Consider the following 25841-nt stretch of genomic DNA (forward strand, 5'->3'; position numbering starts at 1 on the left):
GGGGGGGGATGGGGGCAGTGGGTGGTGGAAGTTCCTTCCTTCAATTTGAAGATTTTAGATGAATTGTTGTTTCTATCTGATACAAAATATACTGGTTGGAAGTTTTGCTCAAAAGAAGTTATGGGTTCATATCTTGTGATCTGGGGATTGTAACCTGAAGTGCAGGCATGAGTACTTCATGTAATGCACTATTCTGATTTTCTTTTATATGTGATAAACACATTTGTAAACATGAAAACCTGGTTGTGAATAATTCAAACTGAAAAATGGGCTGAATGTGGAATATGAATTGAGTTGTTAGCCCAGGTCTAGAATTTATACTAAGCAGAAAATAACTTTTAACATTTTCTAGGCAGCTATGATTTGAAGATAATATTGGGGAGGGCTTGTATGGGGAGAGATGGAAGAAATGATCAAATCTAAAGATATAAGATATTCAGAAATCATAACTCTGCAGACTAGTGTCTGTCAGTAGGGTTGGCTTAATAGTGTGTGTATGTCAGCTTTGGGGGGGGGGAGGTGAGAAAGTGTGGAGGTACATTGTTTGTCAGATAAGTGCTAGAGCCACAAAGAAACTTAGGAAAGGAGATGCTGAGTGTCTCCATGCCTGAATTTTATGCGCCTATAAAATCATTGGGAAGCACGAATATGTGCCTAGACACCCTATACAATGAATGAAGAGAGATTGACACCTTAGACTGGGATTCACAAAAGCCAGCACATTAGGCAGCTTCTCACCTCAGATGGGCAGTAGAAGATGCCAGGATGAGGGAATTTGGAGCCTAAACCTGGGCTGCAGGGAGGTGCCTCCCTCTGCTTGGTGTTCTCAGCGGCAGTCTCCTGGAGTTAGAAGCCTATACCATTTTTCTAAGAAGCTAGAGGTGTGTGTGGTGGGGGAGAGGAGACCCTCCCTCATAACTTTAAGCACATTCAGTAGGGTACTCACCTGGGTGTGGGAGACCCCTGGTTCAAGCTCCCCCTCCTTCTGCAGAGAAGAAGGGTTTTGAACAGAGATCTGTCACCTCTCAGGTGATTGCCCTAACTACTGGCCTATGGGATATTCTGATGTGGGGTGGGAGGTCTCTCAGTTACTCCTGCTGAAGATTATTAAGTATTATTATTATTATTATTATTTTATTATTATTGTTCCACTCTGGCTAAGTAATTAGTCATTGCAGCAGGGGGACTGGATCCTGGGTCTCCCATCTCTCAGATAAATGCTCTAACAGGCAACACAGTCATTCTCCCTTTCAACACTTCCTCCCTCTTTCTCTCTAGCCCAATGATTCTTTCATTACTGATCTGTTTCTGAGCATGCAGCAGCCCCATGCCAGGTGCCCAGATACCTCAGCCTCAATGTGATGCACGAACAGAGGAGTACTTCTACTGTAAAAATTTCGGTGCCAAGCGAGTTTAGGCACCTACAGTATTCAGCAGGAGCTTTTCAGGAGTTGTGAGATTCACAGTGGGGCCTGATTCTGGGATTTCAACATCTAAAGTGGCAGATAGGGCTAGCTTCACAAAAAGATTTAAGAGCCTAAGTGTTTGTCAAGTTTTTCAAGCATTCAGCTCTTACCATTCAATGCCATGATAATGAAGACAAACTTCCAAGAACAAAAATATGGGTCTCTGAAGCCAGAATTCTGCCTGCAGCTACAGCATACAGTTTGCACCTTGTTAAAATATGACAACTGAAATTTCACGTTTGCCCCCTAAAAGGCTGGATTGTCAACTCCATCCTCTTATGAAGAGATGAAGTTGTATCCACTCATCAATGGGTAGCTTGTGTTTGAGAGAAGAGTACACATTCCCTCCATAGCAGAACCCCATGAGAGAAAGTTTATTTGGATGGACCCATTCTAATAGTTGCGGTCATTTAACCAAGCCCTGCGACATCTAACCTAGCTACAAATGTTTGTAAGTCAGAAGAGTGTTTTAGAAGAAGCAATTTTACCAGGAAAAGGCACAGTCCTTTTTGTGCACAAGAGGAGGAGGAGGAGGAGAGAATTTCTCCAGTCATGGAATTCTCTGGATTCTATAGTTAAATTGACTTGTTCTGTGTAGTACAAAATATGCTGTGTTAAACAATGCCTAGGGTTGTATTATTAACTTTGAGAATGACAGATAAAATACTGTAAAAACATGTGAAACTGCATGGTAAACTGTAGGGTGGCTGCATGTATTCTCTTATTAATTTTTTTGTTGTTATTTTTGTCTTGATAACACAGTTTAACTCATTTAATTGAAACTGTTGCATTCTTTTAAATATTACATATGAAGTTGGGAAGGACCCAAACTGGGAACTTAAGTTCAAATGCTTCAGAAGGCTCGAGGGTTTGGATCTCAACCCATTTTTGCTGTTGATAATTTCAGCCCAATCCTAAAGAAAGAGGGACCTGTTTTCTTATTCACATATGGCTGAAATCATGCAGAACAGTTCTCAAAATGTCCTCTTATTTCAGAAATCTCATGAGGACATTTGAGCATGTGGCATTCTATCATTCAAATGATTGAATTCAACTTATGCTTCCTATGCTTTTCTGATAGCTTTTAATGGATTTGGTTTCTTTTGATTTTGCTAAGGGATTTTTATTGTACTACTCACCAGCTGATCCAACTACCTTGAGGTGGACTCGAGAAGCTGCATTCAGATCTGGATCTAGGAGCAGATTAAGTTTGCCCTAGGTATTGAAATTGGATTCAACAGCATTAAAATCACATGACCTTTTCTTACAGAATCTCATGAGCTAAGCTCCAACTCTCGCCCTGATGATCCTGCGTAATGCATATTTTAGGCTTGGCTGAAAAATTTCCATCAAAACTCTTTTTCATGTGCCTGGAAGACATAGTTTAAACCAGGGAGTCTGGTCTGTAGAGGAGAATGGGACAAAAGATAGCCATACAACACTTCCCGTGAGGCACCATGGTGACACTTCTGAATTGAACCATTTCAGTTTGACTAAAATGTTTTTGGTTTTGTTTTTCCAAAAAGTCAAAATTTTACATGGAACAAAATCCCAACATTCCATACCCAGCTCTATTACACTTGGCATTTTTGAGGAACTATCTATCATCTGAAAACTTCAGATGCATTCAGCCCTGTGGCGTTCTCTTTACAGAAGGTATATGGAGCATATCATCACACTGCATTGATTCCATACGGATTATTGCAGTCATACAGTAAGCCTGTTTCATAAAAGAAACATAGTTCACTAGTCAATTCTTTTAAAAGCCACTTGACTCACCCTTAGAGATGCACATTCCTCCAGGCACATCAGCATGACAGTGGGAAGAAACTTGCCCTGTCATGAAGCCTGCTGCATCTGTTCTGTGAATAAACTGGGGACTTCCATTTTCAGGGCTGTCAAAACAACACCTTTTATGAATACTAAAAATATAATGTAAATCTTGTTGAGAAAGTAAAGTTTGTTGCTGTTAATTCTTTTTCAGTGTTTTAAGACTGGCCCTTCCTTAGACTAGTATTACATGAACACTATCCTGAAATAGATTAATTGGTCATATTGCCTACTCTTTTTAAAAAATTCTTTCATGTTGTTACTCTCTCAATTGTCACATTGAACTTCAAAGCCTAGAATTAAGTCTTCTTCAAACTGACCACTTGAGCAATGAGCTCTGTTTTATTCTATTATCTCCCAATTTCCACCACCAAAATCCCTATCAAAAGAAAGGGAAGGAGTAATGTGTGCATTATTTACACTTTCTCCCCAGCTGACAGAAACATGTGTAGGTGCTGTAGATTTGCAAAATGATTTTTTTTTGCTGTGTACAGTGTTCACAATTACTGCATGTGCTACAGTTCCACTCTCTTTAACTAGCTTGCTTTCTGTCTCCCTATTTATTATCTATGACCCTAATCATTTACACTTCATACTGTGGAAATCTAACAAATCCTTTGTGTATGTGGCTGAGCCGTGCACAGCTGGTGCGACAGAAGATTAAGTTGCCCATACTCTAAACTGAATGATTGATGGCCAAGGTTTTCATCTACTGAAGTGCAGTTTTGTTATATAATTACAAGAATGATATGCAGCACTAAGTTTATTTCCTGACTATAAATGGAAGGGTTGTTCTGACTGAGTTATGAAAGAAATTATAAACTAATTTATGGAAACAACATCTGTTGTACACACACAAACAAAAAAAAAAGCTATTTTAAGAAAGAAAGACATTATTTCTCTCTCTTTGCAGCTATTTATGAGAAAAAGGGGAAAAGCCAAAGAATTATAGTCTATGTACACAGCCTTTTTTGCTGAAAAATGTGTTAAAATAAATTGTTAAATTCAGCGACATAAAATGTAAAAAGGGCACGCAGAATGAAACACCCAACTTTCCAGAGGGAATGCGTGATAGCCCTTTACTTGGAGCAGGGATCCTTCCTCCCCGGGCTGGCTCAGAGCTGGTGCGTTGAGGATGGGTAGAATCAAAGTTCTGCTCACTCCCAGTCCACACTCTCCTGTGCGAGGGTGGGAGAGGCAGGGGCTCCTTTTCCTGCTCTGCTGTAACCCACAAAGAAGGCAGTCCACATTTGCAAGTAAGGCATCCATCCTACAGTATTTTATTCCCCTGTGCAGATACATAGGGCAAGCTGTCTATACTATGCAAATTAGTAACCAAACAAACTTGCCCTCATCACATGCAATTCAGAATAATATAGAGGCATTTAGGGCTTGATTCAAAGCCTACAGAAATCAATGGGAATCTTTCCATGGACTTCAGCGGAGTTTTGGATCAGACCCCTAACAAGAGGTTTTGTTTCTCGTAGTGCTCTTATGGGTTAGGCACTTAACAGTCAGTAAATCATATCTACCGTCTTGAGGAGCTTAAAATAAAAATAAGGTACAGCTTACAATGTGTGTGTGGTAGGAGGGCTGCAGCATATAAATGGCATGGTTAGGCTGGTACTGGATCATGTTTTAGGGTTATGGACTTGGTGAATGATTGTGGATAGGGCACACAATGAACATAGGCCATTGTGGAAGAAAGCACAGATATTTATCACTCCAATCCTGAACCACTCAAGCCAATTACAGACTTGCCAGATGCAAAGGATCAGGCCTTGTACCACAAATTGACAAACACGCAGACACGATGGTGTTTGCAGAGTAGAGGAGGTAAGGGATTGACAAGAAATTAAACAAGAAGGCAGATCAATGGGAAGGGTGGGCATGCCAGGCTTTGAAGACAAGCACAAGCAGCTTGCATTTGATGCAGGAATATTGGGGAAGTCAGTGAAAGAATTCAAAGGGGGGAGAGACATGGTCAAAATGATGGGAAAGAAATATAATTTAGGCAGCAGCACTGCATATGGCCTGAAGAGGATTAATGAGGTTTTCAGAGCCAGTGAGGATGGTATTGCAATAGTGAAGGTGGGAAATGAGGAGGACCTATACAAGAACTTGCTTTTAGGGACAGAAAGAAAAGGATAAATAGAGAGGCTTTCATGTAGCAACTCCTCTGACCCCCTCTTACAGAGCTCAGAGAAAGCCTTGGGGTTGGGAAGTTAGCAGGCTAGAAAACACACACAGACACACACACATACACACACACGAAATGAGAATTAAGAGTAGTCCTAGGAGCAGCAGCAGGACTGCTGCTTTTACGAATAGTTCCCAGGGCAGGTGTGGAGTTCTGTGCTAGTAGCAGTGGGCACTGGTAGCACAGAGTTACCATGCAGCTAGTCAACAGCCGCAAAAGAGGAATTGTGCCAAAACGAGTCCTGTGACACTAAAAGCTTTAGAATGGGTGATTTAAGTGTAATCATGAGGAAGCCAGTTGAAAAGACCTCAAAGTGGAAAAGTCAGGAAATTAAAATCTTTGAACTCAGCAAGGAAGTTTGTGATGGGTTATACAAGCCCCACACTGGACAACATGAGAGTTAATGGCACAGGTGTCTTCAGTCTGTCACATCTGTGAGAAATGTCAGTGTTTTGAGGGAGGAGCATAAGAGGAAGAGACCCAGATCCATTGATGACAAACCAGGGAGAAGAGCAGACCTTCAGGTCCTGAAGAAAGGGATGACCGAAGGCAAGAGCTCCCTAGCTGACTGCTACCCGGTGGCCACTTCTTGAAAAAAGGGAAGGCCAGATACTGACACACCTAGAGCGGGAACCATTCCCCCTCTGTTACCTGTAAACTTGTTTTATTTTTGTTAATTTCACTTGGTTTTGTTTGTTGACTAGCCCTGAAATGTGGAGACATTAAAGTGACCTGACTGGAGGGTCAAGTCACAGGAACAGGCAGAGCACTGCAGACCCGGAGTGACCCTCAGCAGGAGGTACCTCATGGGGGAGAGGGCTGCTACACCACTCTTGGCTGCAAGGAGGTGCTAGTGATGACTCCACCCCTTCACAAAGATATTTAACCAAATCATAACAATCACTGAATGAATGCACATACTCTTTTTAAAAAACGAGTGGGGAGAGAAATACTGGCTTAAAATCCTGACTGTAGGGTAGTCAGCGGCAAAACTCCAATTAACTGCAAAGGGGTCAGGATTTCACCCAGTGTTTAAATGGCAAGGTTCAAGAGGTTATTGATACCAAAAGGGTATTCTTCATAAAGCACCACTTCATATAGCACCACTATAAAACCACTCTGGATAGCCTTTCTAGGGGGAAGCTGGCATAATTCAGGGCTGAACCAGCTACACCATCTCGAAGTCTGGAGTAGAAGTAGAAAAAAGGTCCAGAGAAGAGCAACAAAAATGATTAGGGACATGGAAATATTTCCATATGAGAAGAGATTAAAAATATTAGGCGAATCAATTTAGGAATAGGATGAAAAAAAGCTGATGCAGCTGCAGTGCACAAAATAATGAATGTTCTGAAGAATTCCACTTTAGATTCTTATTTACCTTTTCTCATAATTACTAGTAGCTGCCACATCGGTGTAATTTGTAAAAGTGCACATGGCTAAGAACCACGAAACCCAGTGATGACTGAAGCAGTGATAGCTCTTTTGTTTAAAGACCATTATCCATGTTTGTAGCTGCTTCCACAGCTTCACACTGACTCTACAGACATCCTAGGGCTCAGAGTGACAATCCTGGAATCATACAAATAATATAATTTATGTAATACCATAGTGCCTAGGAGCAATAGTCATGGGCCAGAACAATTCAAAGATTCAATCAATAACATTGAAATGCAATGGTAAAGAAAATACTTTTTTTTTTATTTTACACAATACATAATTGCCTTATGGCAGTGAGTTCCACATGTTAGTTTGAGCTTCCCAAAAACTTAGAAGTGATAAAAAAGATTAGACATTTGAGTAATAAGAATAATCAGAGATTAAAAATAGTAAATCCCCTCCATGTCTCAGGACAGAATCAACCACTTCTTTGGTTAAGAAATTTACTCCATAAACATGTTGTTACACTATTTTCCATCACTGGTTTTTTTCATCTTCATCTGATGCTAGTCCCTGGTTTGATAGGATACTGGCTGAGGTGAACTATTGGTCTGGTCCATAATGGCAGTTATATTTCTCTGTCCCTAGAAAATCCTAGCTAACGATACTTTTAATTTTAAAATCTATTTTAAATATTTGGTTTGCATAATGTTTTTAACTATACTGTATTTTAATGTTTGCCCAATGTCTCAAATTTATAACTTGGGTTCAATGAGGGGAAGGATTGTGTTTTGTTTTAAAGATAATTAGGACTCTGTCTGTTATGGAAGTCACTGATCCTTTTTTTTTTCTTTTTTTTTTTTAAATGGAGGACATTCATCCCAAGCTATACTAGAGAACATTTTGTAATTATAGCTACATGTCCCTGACTTCATTTCTTTGCATTAGCCTTTTACAGATAGACAAAGATTTATTTGTTCATACTGACATTTGGTTTAATATTTTCCAATAGTTTTACCCATCAGGCGCTCACATTTGAGCTCATCTTTCTGGTCCATAAAGTTCTTTTCTGTGATTATACAGAATAACCTAAATAAAGTATACCAAAAACGTTAATTGCTTCCAAGTCATGAGATTCAGTTTATAAAGTACTATGTCATCACCAAAAGCAGTGTCATCACCAAATATGGAAGCAATGTTGAATCTGTCAACAGTATTATAAGCTTTGATTTTGTCTGAAGTCCTCATACCACTCCTCTATGGGTGCGGAACATGGACCTGCTTTTTAATATGCCATTGATAACTTGACGGTTTCCATTTGCAACACTTAAGATGATTGCTGGGCATCCCATGACAAGACTAGGTTTCCAATGCTGAAGTCCTGACAAAACTTCCTCAGTCAGCATTGAAGCTTATTTGATCTGGTGCCCAGTAAGATAGACTGGCCATGTAATTTGTATGCTTGAGATCTGTTTATCAGAACAAGGCATATATTTTGAATTGAGCTCCAGCAATAGTAAGCGTGGAGGGCAGATGAAATGCTCTAAAGACATCCTGAAATAAAATCTGTTCAAAATGGATGCTTCTGACATGGCCTTTGAGTAACTGGTGATTGATTGTATTGCATGGCACTATGCCATAAGCGTGGGTCTCCATGATTTTGAGAAGAATTGTGTTGAGCAGCTGGAAGCATAGCACCAGGCTCTGAAACAATATGCAGTTCTATCAACATAACAAGGCAAATCGCTCTGTGGCTAGTGTGGTCAACATTGTTCTTCCCAAATTGGTATAGGGAGTCCAGAGAAGACCCAGTAGTACAAACTGATTGTTAATATTGTCTTTGAAATCAAGGTGGCTAGTTTCATCATGTGCATTGTATACAGTAGCTCTAAGCTGTTATACCTTTTGTGGGAGTGATTTTTAGTAAAAAAAAAAAAAGGTCTAAAAAAGCCCTTTAATTCAAAGGGCCTAATCCTACTACCAGTGAAGTCAGTTCCGTTTGCTACTGACTCTACAACGACCAGGATTAAGTCTTATTTTCTGTCTCTGAAAGCTTCCTCAATTTCCTTTTTGGACTGCAGTCTTTTTCATGCATGGTCTCAACTAAGAAGTGAAGTTTCTTTGGAAAGTTTCATAAAACTATGATTTGTCCATGTGCAGGTGGGAATATAATCAAACGTTGTGCATTAAGATGCTTTAAGGATTTTTCTCAGATAACTCAATTTTATTTTATTTTTTAAAAAGGCTAAACACAAATCAACATATTTACTCATGGGAGTAGCTATAAAGATAAAAGTGCCTTTCCTTTCCGTTAAGTTATGTGGCAAATACAGCATAATATGGTATTGCAAATTGTTTTATAATCATGCAATCAGACTTTACTGTTCATAGATTGAAGGAGGCAAGGTTAAAGTTACAGTGGAAATCTATCTATGAATTTCTTGTATCAGAGGGGTAGCCGTATTAGTCTTTGCTGCTTTTATGAATTTCTTGACTCTTGAATTCCAAACTTAATGTAGTTTTTGGATTTAATGTATCAAAATCCTATACAACCTGCATCTTTGTGGTAAATATTTTTTTAAAAGAACTTTCTCATGCCCCTTTGAATGCAGTTGCTATAACCATTTTTACAAGGCTTGTGTGTAAAACTTATGTATTTTAGATTGTTAAAATTATGCCTCATTTTTAACTTTTCCTATGTGGTCTCCAGGTTTTTAAGTTAACTTCAGAAGGAAAATAAAGATACCATTATTCAAAGTATGGTAGTGTGTCCAAGTCTTTTCTGGGAACTAAAATTATGCAGATGGAAGGTGGAGTTTCCAGCTTATTTCACAGTGTAAAGATTCACAGCTCCTGCAAACAATATAGAACATGAAACCTCTAATCTGTCATGCAGTGAGGTGAATGTTTCCCCCCTATAGAATTTATCTGAAATCTGATTGAAACAAAGCTACCCTAAAACTAAACTAGTCAATATCAGTATTTTCTTATTGCTATATAGTCTCTCCCAGCAATTTTATAGATTGTATAAGGAGATGGGCAGGAAACCTCTGTTAGTACATCATATTTTAAAAAACAAACAAACAAACAAAAAAACCCAGGAAATGCAGAAGGTTTCTACAGCAAAATTACTTTAGCTGTGTTGTGCATATAACAAAGAATAGAAATAATATGTCCATAAATATGTGGTTCACATTCTGTTGATTTTAGATTTATCCTATAGCCAAGGGTTGGTCATTGCGAGCATCTTCATTTCCTGACTTGATTTTTAATTGAATAATTGCTAAAAACTATGCTTTTACTAATATTGCAATGTTTAATGTCAGATACCAGCATGGAATTTTCACATAGTAGTAACTGTGCATTACCTATGTACCTTGTGTCAGTGGTGTCTTTACAGTTATGGTGAGTTTAGTTCTTATATGTATTCAATGCACAATGTTTTAGCTCTAGGAATACAGAGGTCCTAACTGTCGATCCTGAATGAGGTAATAGTAATCTTTAAAATGTTCAGTGATTAGAGACCAGGTGTGGTTTAAGTCCCTAGCAAGAAGTAATATTAATTCCACCCTGCAGTGTCTACTCATTTTGAAGAGTAAAAGCAGACTGTGAGGAAGAGTAGCCCATGGCAGTCAGAGAGAGAACTTAAGAAGACAGAGTACCAAATGGTATCAGGGACTGAAGGAAACCCATCCATCTGTCAGCCGGTTTCCCAGAGAGTAGCACAGTGCAAGGCATTTCTCAGGAATGGCCTAGGATCTGCACAACAGTGCATTGTTCTTCCCAGAGATCCTTGGTGCCTCAATGGAAAATTTAGGTTGTACCTCCTCCATGGGGCATGCGATGGGATATCCTAACCCCACATGGGGTTAGAAGGGGGTAAAAGACAGTTCTGGGCCAAGGTAGCCCTGTCTCTCCAGCCCTTCAGAGCATGTGAGAAAGGGATAAAAAGGGAGCAACCTAGCACAGAAGGGATAAGGCTGGGGAGGAGAAAAGACATACCCTGAAGGCTCCTGTCAAAGGCACAGAGAGAAGCCTCTCTGAGGGAATTAGACTATCAGCTCCTGACAGTTTCTTTTCATCTTATCTTGGAGCAGAAGCTGAGAGAGAAAAGCAGTGGTAGGAAGTGACACAGGGAGGGAAACTCAGTGCCTTCTGGGGCCAGACATCCTGCCCTTTTAGGGATGTTTTCATTGGTGGTACAGTCACAGTGCTAAGTTTTGCCCTGCTACAATGTGGGGAGGAGGGGAGGAAAGATGAGAAAAAGCTCCTTGAATTCTCTCCTTCCCTTGTGTGCCTATGCAAGGTCAGCTGTGATCTAGCCCACACATTGGATATGTTGATTCTTGTTGAGATTCTTCACACTACAGTCAACTTTACATTTTTTTTCTAATGTTTGGTCTTTACCTCATTATTTATAAAAACATTTTTAGGGGCTTGTTACATTTTAGAGAGAAACATCTGCAGCCGAAAGCACCTGCTGTACTTTAGAACATTAACAATAAGAGAAATGTGTTCTCAGAGATGCCAATAAAATAGTTATCCGTGGAATAATCACTTCTTTTTTTTGTCAACCTTCTATAGCACGCAAACATTGGATCAGCTCTTTTCATGAAGCACGTCTCTCCATAACTTATGTTCGGATGCTTTTCCTCTTCAATAACAGTCATTTTTTTTATCAGCAGGTGGGGGAGGGAGCAGGGAGGAAACTGTGTGGGTGGGGCAAAAGCATTATTTATATATATTTTGAAGTTTCAGATTGTGGGGAAGCATGGGTCAGTGGGATTTGTTATTGGTTTTTAAGAAAAATAGCTCTATCTTTGGTTTTCTGGCTACTAGTGCTGATGTATCCTTTTCGGATAGGGTGGCTCTTGAGATATTCCTGGTACAGGGCTTATCCCAATGTTAAAAGGCTTCTTTATCCCCTTGTTTTGAGTGACTCATTCCTACAGCATGGGCATATCAGATGCTATCACATCTGAAAACAGGCCAATAGATGGGCCCCCTTTTTTATCATTCTTAATAGGGGAGGACTCAGGTCAGAAATGCAATTGAGGCAGCAATGGGACAAGAAACAAAGGTTTTCTCTTGACATTTCAAGTATTTGGCACAAGAGACAAAGTAGCTGGTTTCAGAGTAGTTCGGTTAAGTAGCTATATGATATCTGTATCTTTTGGAAAGTGCTTTGAAATCTACGGATGAAAAATGCTATATTAGAGCTATTAATATGTGAGTACACACACACACAAACACACACACATACACACACACTCTTAACAATCATCCCCACTTTGCAGATGTGGGAAACTGAGGTACAGAGGCCATATGATTTGCCCCAAATCATGCAGTAGGCCAGTGGAAAAGCTGGAAATAGAACCAGATCTCCAGAGACCCAGTCCAGTGATCTACTGACTAGGTCATTCTGCCTTTCAGGATAGGTTATTGTTTATTATCTATATCTAATAAAGATGCCAAAGGTCTGATTCTGCAGCCATTTTAATTAAATTTGCTAAAATATGTTTCAAAATTCCATAAAGAGCTTTTTAACCTAGAATATACTCTTATTAAACTATTTCCCCTGGTCAGTGCAGATCAAAATTGGAGTTAATGAGCATTTACCTGCATATGAACTGCAAGACTGGACTCTAAACTTGTAAATTAAAAATGTTAGAGCTGTTTAGTGTTTTAACACATCTATGCAGGTGATCAAATACCTGATGAGTGAATATGAAACATATGGTTACCATATCTATAAGTAGTGCTGGGAAAAGAAATGTTAACTACAGTGTTTGAAAGTGTTACAATTGCCTTTTCATAGAGTAACAAAGTGTAGATTTTTCTAATATTATTTATGAAATCCTAACCATTTAAAAATAAACACCAATGTACTGGTATGCTCACATAATTTATCCATTGGAAGTGAACTATCTTTAAGAGATTTACTCTCATTTTTTCTTAGTTTTAAAGACTTTTTTTGTTCAGGGGGAAAAAATAGAGATTTGACATTTGTTTTCCATATATAACCCTCCTACAGCCCACATATACTGTAACATCTCTCTTTTATGAAGCCAAGTTGTACTTAGCACCAAAATCTATTCAGTGATGTGTTAACAATCTGCCTTTGACTTTTAGTTTTTAGTCCCTTTCTTCAGAATATAACAAACATAAAATACTACAAAACTAAGTGCATCTAATTATTGTACTACTAAAATAATAAACTGCACCCAATATATGCTTGGAAGGCTTAGCACAATATTACTTAAACACACACCCACAGAAAACGAAGATGAGGCAGGTTAGTGGTCTAGGTCCAGTTCTCAAGTTAGGAATGTAATGAACACCTAGTACATTCAAAGGCTCCTGGTACTGAATACTGGTTCAGTGAGCTAATCCTGAATCAATCTTGGATAAACTACTGGATAGATCATCACCACAGGTGCCATTCAAATGCCTGCTGCATACATCCTGGCTCTGGATTCCCAGCTACTTATGCCATCAGTCATTCCCAATTACAAGTGGATGCTAATTTTCTTTAATTCTACCAGGGACTCTCTCTGATGTGGTATGATGAGTGAAAATGGAGAAAGAGGATCAGGTGTCAGGAGGGGCCTAGCTTGGGGAGTGACCTGGGGCTCCCAAAGTCTGGAGTTGCCTCTTGGAAGAAGCTAGAAGACAAATAGTAGTGCCACTGCATTAATGCTGGCACCTCTGTTTGTATTCCTTATTGCTAATGAAACACCTGGTTTCTGTTTCCTCAAAGAAAACATGAAGCACTAGGAGACGCAGTGCTTTTTTGGCTGGCAATTGTCTCTGCGAGACTGTATACACCTGGCAAGTGATCCAGGAGTTCCATGAGTAGGATAAATTCCTCCTTGCTTACTACCACTGCAAGAAAAAGGACATGTTGGTGTAGTTGTTCTATGTCGTCTTTGGCCATCAGGTACTTCCTGAATCTTGCCTTTATAAGTGTTGTATGACTTAATGCCTTCCATGTACACCTGAACTAAAATCATCCCTTCAATCATCTGGTTCAATGTGCACTGTGCTCTTATTTTAGACTGCAACAAGAAAATCTGAACAATGAAACCAGAAACTACTTCTGCAGTATGGGTATGCTCAATTTTGTTGCCAGTGTTGTTGTCTGTAGGAAAACAGATGTGCAGGAAGGCTAGATTATGAAAGGAACATATTAATTTGGGTATAATACAAAGGAGGTGTCTCCTTGCCGAGTTAGTGGGGTCCTGAAGGAATTGCTGTACAGTTGCAGAACTAGAGGAAGACAGCAGGAAGGTCACAGAGGATCAGACTCTGAGAGGCAGACTTTCTGCCCAGTAAAAATAAATACATCTTTGCTATATCCCCCCTTAAGTTGTAACATATTTTTACAGTGCTCAAAAATCTTAAGTCAGGCTGCAGAAAATCATGAGTGCTTTATATATATATATATATATATATACACACACACACACACATTTGGGTACTTGTGGGTGTTTTTGAGCTTTCTGGGTCCACATTCTCAAGCTCTTCTCTGCAAACATGAGCTAAACACTCTTGTTTTAATGGAAACTGACAGCATCTCATCACATGACCCCAGGTTCTGGGACTTTAAGAAATTACATCCCTCCACCCGCCAGTATTCCTACAGCACTTGCCTCATCCTACACTGCTTTTTCCTTCCCCTGGTCACAAGTGTGCAGGAGTCAGAGCAAACTAATTATACCCTGATTGGTTCTGCAGTGTGCTCCTCTCACAGCCCTTTCCTTCACTGAATGGAAGGGGAGGGCTGGAGTATGAGTTATTTTAAAGTAGGTTGTGGGGGGGGAAAATCAAACCTCAATAAGACACTGCAAGTAAAACAGGTGGTGCTTGCTTAGAAAAGCATGATTTGGGGCAAAGGCACCTCTATTTCAATTAATCCCACTTGGATCCTAGCCTTGCAGGATGGGCAGCTTTTTTAAATTAATTGTGTAGAGGGGAAGGAGAGAATGATGGCCTCTAGAAGGGGAGAATGGAGGTTACTCAGATCTGTTCCTCTTCCTCTAGCACCAGTATATTTTTAGCATTTAAATGATCATTCCAAATGATCACGTTCTTGTGTAAAAAGTGTAGAATTGAGCACTGAAACTAAAATTGCATTGGAAGTATTCAGAAGAATTGATCTGAATGGGTAAGGATTTCCATCAGTCATTCTAGAGATTACTCTTTGTATAATACTGTCCCTCGTTCCAGTAGGACCATCTTTTGTTTGTGGGTTTTTTTTCTTTTGAGGGAAGATGGAAGAGAGAGACATTGAAGCACATCCCTAACTGTGTGTTTGCTCCCTTCCCAAGTGTATTAAAATTGTGAATAAAAGAAGCTGTAACAATCCTGTTCCAGATGGTCACAGGTGACACTTCAGTACTATTACTATTACTATTATGTTTTAATGTTTTAGACTAAAAAAGGGAGGGAGGGACCCATTTACACAATGTCTCTAAAGTCCCTTGTGAAATAGAGTGCCTGTGCTCTACCATATTTACTATCCCCAAGAGACTCTGTGAAAGGTCCCATATCTGTGAAGGTAATTAATTCTCTGTATCTATTCAGTCTTTTGACTTCTTGAATGAAACTTGTCTAGAGTGTCAGTTCCAGAGATGGTGTTTGTCATATGTATATCTATCTACAAGGTGATGGGCTGAGATCCCATTTCACATCAGCCAGCGAGTAGCAGTCAGAGGGTAAAACATTTTGGTCACTTCTGTCTATTCAGATATGAGCAGTTCAGCTCTACACTTCTTAATCTCCTCACCCAACTATTCCCCTCCAATATTTCAAAACTATCTCCCATGAGAACTACGTGTTCATAAATCTTGAATGCTTTCAGTTTTCATTGAACGTAGATGTTAATACCCACTAAAATATGTCGGTTATAGGTTTATGATTGAGCAGATGTTGCAAGAGGAAAAATAAATAAGGTGTTAGTTGTTACATACTATACTTTTTGTGTTTATACATGATTTCCCACTGGTAATTGGGAAAATGAATGTTTTTGGTAAATTTATATTTATATGACAGATATTCATCAGCACATAATAATTTTGAATAAATATCCTAGCACATCTGTCACAACTTAAATGAGCTTCTGTCATCTTGCATTTTGTCAGAATGGTTCTACTCAACTTAAATGAAAGCTACTTGCTACATTTATTGTTTGCTTCAGTGCTGGTCACACTGGATCCTTAAACGGAGTGTACTGATTTTAATATCTTTGCAATAAAGAAACATAATTTAAATACAAATTAGTAGATAACCAAGTGCCTGATCCTGCAAATGCTCAATTATATGATTAGTTTGGTTTAATTAACTGGGGCTTCTCACATCAATAAAAGCTACTCATGAGAGTAAGAATATTCAAAAAGGAGTCTAAACTTTCAGTGAGTTTAAAAGACACTTGAGGAATGCACAGCTGAATCATTTTCTAATTATTCATACATGCATCAAATGTCCAAGAATCCTACTTTACTAGGATTTCAATGATGATAAAGTATAGATATGGCTGCAATCTTCTGAGACAACATTGTGTAGAAGGATAGAAGAGGAGTAGAAATTCAGCTGAAGCAGCAAGAGAAGGCTCTTTAAGGAAATGATAGGACATTTTGATTAAACCAGTGGAAGAACACGTTTTCTCTTGGGGAGGAATTGCTTCACCTCACAGAGTTCCTTTTTTTTCCAATTGTTTTGAGTAACTGGAAATGCAGTGGGTTTTATTTTCCTTTGAAAAATGTATTTATCTTCAGCCCATTTAATACTACTTATATATGTTGTATCTAATGCTAGCTTAGATTCATGAAAGATGATGGAAATTTCAGTTGATAAGTGTGAGAAATTGATTACTTTCTGTTTTAACTTGTCAACTTCATAAGCTTCATAAATATGCCTAATGCATTGTTTGAAAATAGTTCTTCAAAAAACCCATATTGTGTTCTAATCTGGTATGGTGTTTGTGCTTATTTATATTTTTGTATTGAGTAGTGCCTAGAGGCTCCAACCGGGGGGAAGTATCAGAGGGGTAGCCATGTTAGTCTGGATCTGCAGCAAAGAATCCTGTGGCACCTTATAGACTAACAGACGTTTTGCAGCCTGAGCTTTCGTGGGTGAATACCCACTTCGTTGGATTCAACCGGGGGGAGTAATCCATTGTGCGAGGCATTGTGTACACACAATGAAAAGATGGTCCCTTCCTCAAGGCATAACATCTAAGTGCTAACTCCCATAAAAAAATAAACGTTCAACATATAAAATTGAAGAATTCCTAGCTTATCTTTAAAGCTATAAGTTATGGTTTTGTTTTAATTCCTGAATATTCTGCAGGAGACATTTTCTGTGTGTCATCTTTGAATAAGTGCCACCCACCCTGTCATAAATATAAAGGGAAGGGTGACCACCTTTCTGGTATACAATGCTATGGGGTCCCTCCTGGCCAGAGGCACAAAATCCTCTTACCTGTAAAGGGTTAAGAAGCTCAAGTAACCTGGCTAGCACCTGACCAAAAAGACCAATAAGGGGACAAAATACTTTCAAATCTAGTGGGGAGGCTTTGTTTGTCAGTTCTGTGTGCTTGCCAGAGTCGGATCAAGGAAGCAAGCAATCCAACTTCTATAGAGTTAGTAAGTATTTAGCAAGAAAATGCATTAGTTTACTTTTATTTTGGCTTGTGTTTTTCTTTGTGTAAGAGGGAGGTTTATGCCTGGTTTTGTAACTTTAAGGTTTTGCCTAGAGGGGAGATTTTCTGTGTTTTTGAGTTTTTTGTTATTCTGTAAAGTACTTACCAGCCCGATTTTACAGAGGTAATTTTTTTTTACTGTTTTTTAATTACATTTTTTTTTAAGAACCTGATTGATCTTTTTATTGGTTTAAGATCCAAGGGTTTGGGTCTGTGTTTACCTGTACCAATTGGTGAGGATATTATTTTCAAGCATCCCCAGGAAAGGGGGTGTAGGGGCTTGGGGGGATATTTGGGGAAGGTAGGGCTCCATGTGGCCCTCCCTAAATGTTTGTTTAAATCACTTGGTGGTGGCAGCATTACTTAATCCAAGGTATCAGAGAGAAATTGTGCCTTGGGGATTTTTTAACCTAAGCTGGTAGAAATAAGCTTAGGGGGGTCTTCATGTGGGTCCCCACCTCTGTACCCTAAAGTTCAAAGTGGGGAGGGAACCCTGACACACCCACGTCTATAGGTGGGGGAACTTGATGTGGCCAGTGGTGGACAGTTATAGTAGCAAGAAGGGGACACACTCACCAAGGTACAATAGGTAGCTCCTCCACTTGAGAATCTCTGGCACCCACTGGCCAGCCGGGGGAAAGGATTTAACTCAGTGCAATGATCATTTGGAGCCTCTTTTGGCTCTGTTCCAGCAGCCCACCTGAACTTGGAATGGAAACCTGGCCTGACAGATGCTGTGGGTCTAGCTGAATGCCTGTCTAGGGGATTAGGAAGGAATTATTTCTTCCATGTGCCAATTGACAGTATACCAAGGAGGTTTTCGCCCTCCTCACAGCACCTTCAAGCCACAATGAATTGAGTAGGAACACACTTAGTACCTAACTGAGGTACGGGGGTGGAGTTGTTTGTTGCAACTTGCAGCTGGATTCCAGAGCAGTTAAGAGAATCAAATGAATGCTCCTCAGAGGTAAAATATGTGGGAACTTGGTGTTGGGCCTTGACTCATGTGCCAGAGAGAGGATTGGACCTTGTGGTGGACCTTCAAGGGTGGAGGTCCCTGCCCTGCTGCACTGTCTCATGGGGGAAAGTGCTAGGACTCAGAGAGAGCTGAGTCCTAGGGGGTAAGTTGAGGAGACCCTACCCTGTGTTATGGGTTACATGGTTCCTTTTCCATATAACTCTGGTGCAAGTTACAGGTTGTATGATAAGGAGCTCAGTAACCCCCACAATGGAACCAATTAAATTCTGGTATAGGAGAGTATGGGTGATGAGCAGGTAGCATCTCTCCCCTGTTGGTTTCATAAAAGTTGTGGCCTGCTACTTAATTCCATGCATTTGTCTGTCATCATTTTGCCGCTTTGTCCACATCAAAACCCACAGTCTGCTATAGTGTAGAAAAGCCAGAACAAGCTATTCAGCATTTTACACCCTATGGGTTTTAAAGCAGTATTGTTTAAAGAGCACTAGGGAACCATTAGTGCACACCGGTAGGGTCTACATAAACCCATTAATGCGCAGCATGTAAGTATTTTAAAAGTCATTCCCCGGCCCATCCTCCTAACTAAGCACATTCCCTCACTGTGCAGACAAGCCATATGTGTGAACCAACTCAGTTTTAGAGAATATCAGTATGGGAAAACCAGGAAAATAAAATGATCATACCTGATGCATTGCCCCACATCTGAAACATTTGCTTAAGGTTGTAAAATATTTGGATCGCCTTTTCCCTCATTATCTTTGTTTGTAGTTTTTCCTTCTCCTTTGGAGATGACATAGAAGTTTCCAGGGGAGAGGCTGTTATTAATAAAATAATACTTTGAAAGCTTTCTATGGAAGGCTCCATTAAAGTGCAAAATACTTCACAAATATTAATTAAGCTTCAGAACCCCCAGTGCAACTGACAACAGAATTTCTCACTTTCTTGTATGGAAATAATTGAAGAGTGATGAATTTTGTGTAAAATGAGCCACTAAACTCAAAAGAAAGGAACCACGTAGCAGGATGAATAAAATATTTTAAGTCAAGAAAATAAATTAACAGTTATATAAGAATCTTTCTCCGTCATAACACAATTTCAATTTAAAATTGGTGCTGAGAAGAGACGGAGGGTGGTGGTAAAACTTACATGCTACTTAAACTAGAAACCTGTTGATATAAATGAGAGGGTTATTGAATTAAGATAAATGGGGTTTAAATAAAATTAAACTATTTCATGTGTATAATGTATGTAACCAAAATTCAGACAGGAGTTTTGTTTAAAAAAATAATTCAGAAATAGTTTGGATTTGTAATTAAAACTATGGAATGGGACTTAGGACTCAATTAGGGCTCAATTCACAGCTCTGCTTCAGAATTCAGTATAATTTTAGGAAAATCATTTAATGTCACAGCCAGAAGATGCAGGCCTAGTGGGTAGAGCTGGAGTCAGAAACCAGGAAACAAGAGCTGAGGGTCAGAGTCAGAAGCCATGAAAGGGAGCAGGTAGTTGTGTGTGGGGACCTTTTTAGTAAAGCACGCAACAAGTTTTCAGATGACTGTTAAAATCTGTATCTAATCTAGACACAGTAATTAATAAACCAAGTCCATTCACATTTGTAACCACTTCAGCGAAATATTGTTTCAATTTTTTTCCTGCTTTTTTGTAAGTATTCAAAAATTGCAATTTTGGCTTAGGCCCTAATGTTTTTTTTTATAAATTCTGGTTTTGTTGCATAAACTTTTGCAGTAAACAAATTCATGAGAGAATTCTGTACTAAAGTTTCCATCCTGACTATGTGTGCACTTCTAGCTCTGTTTGAGATGAATCAATGTAATTTCCATACAGCTATAATCTAATTGATCTTATCTGCATGTGATGTATTAATAGAGGCATGGTGTCTGAATGCAAACCTTAGAGCTATGGCTGGTGATGGGACACTAGATGGGGAGGGGTCAGAGTTGCTGCAAAGCATTCCATTTTATCTAATTGTGCTCAGAGCAGATAGAGAAGACCTGGGCGTTAAAAGTTGTCAGGTGGCAGCAGCTTGTCTACAGTGGAGCTCCCATCATTGAAGGTGCAAGGGTGATAGCAACGGTGGGAATTTTTTTGGTGGAAAATAAATTGGCTTGAAAGTAAGCTCTGTGGAAATAAGTCCCTAACCCTGAGACAGCAGACAAAAAAACACACAGGATGTGGTAAAAATGCAATATGTAAGCACATTGAGAGTGTCTTGATTCTGGGATTGTAGCTTTATGTACATTAAATAGATCTTTCTCTCTTTTTCCATATCCTCTGGAGAGCTGAATTTCTCACACTCAGTTGCCACCTATCATTAAATAGACCGAGGTAAATTGATAAAGTTGCCTTAATATTTGCAAATGTACCCGTACTTGCAATTGGGATTATGCAAAATAGTGCAAGAACTAAGACAAGGTTATCTCAGTATGAAAAGCAAATGGCAGATCTAAGGGTGATCACTGTAGTATTGCAAGACAAACTACAACAAAGGGAACAAGCATTGTGCTGTAGAATTTCCATAGAGATCCTCCACCCTCCTGCTGACCAGTTCTTGCTTGTTCCTGACTTATTGAAGTCAATGCCATTATTTGTGAGATTTTTAAGGCAAATAGGACTCAGCTCCTTTATACTTCACAACTGTGACTATCTGCCCCAGAGCTCTTTCATTTTGTGTTTAGTACAGCAGATAGCTATTACCAACCAAATGTAGAGATCATTATAATTAGTTAGTGCTTTTCATCTATCAAGCAGTTTACAAACATTATGTGAATGATATAATGGGCTGTTATGACTGACACTAATACTAATCATGTCTCAATCTTCCTTTGTGCTGTTTATAACCACTGCCACTTCCCTTACTTCTGAAGAAAAGGAGCTGTTGTTATTTTTTAGTCCTGTCCAGAGCCACAGTCTGCTATAGCTGTCAGATTATCTATCTGACCTGCTTCACCACCAAGGAGAACATTTTAGCTAAATATGCAATGGACTGATACTTCCTTATTATGCCACTTCAGAATCTGCAATGTCACTTGTTGGTGTTCAGTTCTCATTGCCCTATTAGAGGTTGGTTTTTACTTTTTTTTTTAACTATCCGGTTGAGGAGGAAGAGGAAAAATATATTGCCCTGGGTGGCATTAATATATCACTGCTTTCCTCAAATTCACATACTGTGCCTTTAGGAGATGGTTTTTTGGCCGGACACTTCCTTAGCAACACTAGTCATAGCAACAGCAGTGAAAGTATCAGTAATGTGAGGGTTCTCTGCTAGAGCTTTGATATTGTGGTATCTGAACTGCCTGTGGGAGTGAGAAAGCCCCCCACCCCGACACACACACAATGGTGGCTGTGACCATTAACATCATGTTCTATGATTTTTCCCTCTTTTTCTTTATTGCTGAAACTCCATTGAGCTTTTGTATAAGCTAGATAGTTTTGTCAGCTGCCTATACAGATGAGACTTCAGTAAGATGTACAACACAGGAAACAAATGTATGACAAATAGCAAAGGCAATGTTGTGCTGTTGCTTGGAAAATGAAATACCTACATAATATCAGGCATTATATAAAGTGCAGGGCATATTCAGGTATGTGGGTTATAACTAAACTCCAGCATTTACCAAGAACTCCCACACTCTGGGATCTGAGACACCAGGTGTTTTTTTTTCTATACACTGAATGAAAAAGAACTTCTTTCTCAGATACCATAGTGTGGTGAATGTTGGAATATGTTGACTTGAATTGTGGTAACTAAATTCATGATTTTCATTAGTGCATAGAGACCTCAACTGAGATAGGACTCCCTTCGTACCAGGCACTGTACAAACACAGAAGAGGCAGTCCCTTCTGTGAAGAGCTTCCATGTTAAGCAGCAGCACAGAGAAGGGAAGTGACTTGTCTACAGCAAGTCAGCTAGTGGCAGAATGGGGAATAGCACCCAGATACCTTGAGTCCAAGTCCATTCCTTCTGTCTCCCTAGATTGTGCCTGTTGAAGCTAAAAAAGAAATATAATTGTGCACTCAACATCACAGCTGATGTAAGTCTAGGATAAAATTGTGATTTCTCTTCACCTCATTTGTGTATAGGACTGATTTACAATTACATAGAAAATTCCTGTCTATAACAAATAATGCAGACAAGGCCAAGCAGCCATATGCTGCATGATGCCATTTTCTGATGTTCAACATCAGAAATAGTAAAACTATAAAGTTCAAGTGTGGAGACAGGGGGAGGGAAAACTAACAAAGTACTTAAATATACCATTTCATTTTTCTTATACTATGCACTCAAAGTATTGGTCTTTAATTGGCATGGTTAAAGAAATGGCTTAAAAAAAATTCTGGAACAAAATCTCACTTCTCCACTACCAAAGAGATCTGAAGGCGTTTTCTCCTGATTTATTCATGCTCCCCTTCCTCTCACCATTACCTCATTTTTTCCTATCCGCATCTCTTATGTTTATTAAGATCTAAAACATTTGTTAACTATCTAAGTTCAATACATCCGGAACATTATATAATGTTATCTGATGGTTCCAGACAATGCCATTCCAGTGTGGGAGGCTGTTAGAATTTGCTGTTGTGTCAGAGATGTGGCTTTGGGGGAAATTTGACAATCCTAATCCATGTTGAGATTCTAGCAGATGAGCTGCAGTAAAACTGTGGAAAGGGGAACAATATACAGCAGAGTGCTACAGAAAGTCAATGTGCAAAGAGGTGTCCACTATGGCCCCGGTCCTTCTCCCACTGATGTCAATGGTGTATTGACTTCAGGGCAGTAGGTTAAGGATTATTGTGGGGACACATGTACAGTGCTCATAGATATGAGAGAATCCCCACAACAACTCCACAGAGATGAGGCTTAGTGGTTAGTTAAGGTGAAGATAGTGAGCATGAAGAGGGAAGTAAATGTTCTAATTTTCAAAGGTGCTGACCACACTGAGTTCCTCCTAACTCCCATGGAGTGTTTAGTTCTTGGTACTTCTGACTATTGGGCCACAGGAGCCATTGTTGAAAATCTTGTTCAGAATACAGTCGCTTGAATGTATGGGATGTGCACAGGGTCCAGGGGTAGCAGCTGACCTGAGCAGGTTTCCAAATTGTAGTTTGAAGAAAGAGCAGAGTTTGCCAGGATTGGTGGCCTTTTGGTAGAAATATTTCAAAGGTTCTCAGAAAATAGTACCACTCTCAGCCAGCTGGAAATCTGGTGAGATCCACATGATGATTCCTCACACAGCTGTGTAATTGCTCTGTGTTGCTACCATCTAGGACTCTATTCATGATCAAGTATGTCCTGTTTATTCTTGGCTTTCAGGTAAATTACACACTCTTATATTAGTCAAAAGTAGAATTGTCAGCTTGCACTGGAAGATTTAGCTGGAAGGTTGCATGGCTGGGCAGAGAGATATAAGGCTAGGGTTTGAAGAAAAAGGAAGAATTTGTCCCAATTGACCAAAGTACAGCAGTTTAATGTAAACATTACTTGCACAAATGAAACTAGCTGCCAGATAAGTCTGATTTGCTGAGTCCATACAGAGCCAACAACTAGAAACATCCATTAATAAGACAGGGACTTTTCAGCTTGGAAAAGAGATGTTTAAGGGAGGATATGATTGAGGTCTATAAAATCATGACTGATGTGGAAAAAGTATATAAGGAAGTGTTATTTAATCATAACCCAAGAATTAGGGGTCGCCAAATGAAATTAATAAGCAGCAGGCTTAAACCAAACAGAAGGAAGGATTTCTTCACACAACGCACAGTCGACTTGTGGAACTCTTTGCCAGAGGATGTTGTGAAGGACCAGACTATAATAGGGTTCAATAAAGAACTAGATAAGTTCATGGAGGATAGGTTCATCAATGGCTATTAGCCAGGATGGGCAGGGACAGTGTCCCTAGCCTCTGTTTGCCAGAAGCTGGGAAAGGGGGACAGGAGATGGATCACTTGATGATTACCTGTTCTGTTCATTCCTTCTGGGGCACCTGGCACTGGCCACTGTCAGGAGACAGGCTACTGGGCTAGATGACCCTTTGGTATGACCCAGTATGGCTGTTCTTATGTTCCTTGGGGGAGGGTTAGGAACAGTAGAACTGTTTGAAAAATCACCAAAAAATGTGTTTCCTTTCAGTGACTGTAACATTTTGAGAATAAGCGTTTGTAAGCAATATGACTCCCTTAAAAAATATTTTTAATTTTTTCCCTAATATCTATTGTGATGGGGCAAGGCCAGATGGCTACAGTAAAGTAGTGAGGAACAGGTATTTTAGCCCCAGGCTAAACAAATCCCTAGTACCATGGTAACCAAATGGCAGTTGCTCCAGGTTAATCAAGACACCTGGGGCCAATTAAGATCTTTCTAGAAGGCAGTGGAGATAGCTACATTGATTGGGACACCTGAAGCCAATCAAGAGCTGGCTGGAACTAGTTAGTTAAAAGCCTCCCAGTTAGTCAGTGAGGTGTGCATGTGAGGAGCTGGGAGCAAGAGGCGCAAGGAGCTGAGAGGGTGTGCTGCTGGAGGAGTACAAGTATTATGAGACACCAGGAGGAAGGTCCTGTGGTGAGGATAAAGAAGGTGTTTGGAGGAGGCCATGGAGAAATAGCCCAGGGAGTTGTAGCTGTCATGCAGCTGTTACAGGAGGCACTATAGGCAGCTGCGATCCACAGGGTCCTGAGCTGGAACCCGGAGTAGAGGGTGGGCCCGGGTTCCCCCCAAACCTCCCAACTCCTGATCAGACACAGGAGGAGTTGCCCCAGACTGTGGGTTCCACCAGAGGGGAAGATCACTGAGGTGAGCAAATCTGCCAATAAGCGCAGGACCCACCAAGGTAGAGGAGGAACTTTGTCACACTATCAATAAATAAATGGGAAATTAAGGACAAAGCCTTCTCTTGTCCTGCATAGGTCTCTTGACACTGGGAACATATTGCAGCCTCTCACCCTTTGTCTGGCCAGATATTTTGGGAGGCTTTTAGTCTTGAGTGCTAAACAAGAACATGTGCTTAAGAGTGCTCCATATCCACAGTGAATGGATAGAGGTGGTCAGGGGGCTAAGGGACATGCTTGGCCTCCATCACTCATGTGTGGAGACTAGAAACTGGTGATCATGAAAGTTCATAGCACACTTCCATGAAGCAGTTGTAAAGATTGATGAGTGTATTGCCCCATCCCCTCCTCAAACCACATTCACTTGTGCAGATACACTGACTCTGCGACTTCCATTTAGCTACAATAACTCTGAGAGCTAGCCAGAGTTAAGCCAGCACTTATGCA

General features: G+C 39.8%; 1 long non-coding RNA gene across 1 annotated transcript in view; it reads left to right on the forward strand.

Moving 5' to 3' along the window:
* Positions 1-14978: 14978 nt before the first annotated feature.
* The window catches only part of LOC120396107, a 129286-nt gene continuing 118423 nt past the window's right edge, over positions 14979-25841 (forward strand). The window contains exon 1 of the long non-coding RNA XR_005592986.1: positions 14979-15040. This is a non-coding gene — a long non-coding RNA (uncharacterized LOC120396107). The remainder of the gene's footprint in view (positions 15041-25841) is intronic.

This window comes from Mauremys reevesii, linkage group 1 (assembly GCF_016161935.1).
Source record: "Mauremys reevesii isolate NIE-2019 linkage group 1, ASM1616193v1, whole genome shotgun sequence".
Lineage (NCBI taxonomy): Eukaryota > Metazoa > Chordata > Testudines > Geoemydidae > Mauremys > Mauremys reevesii.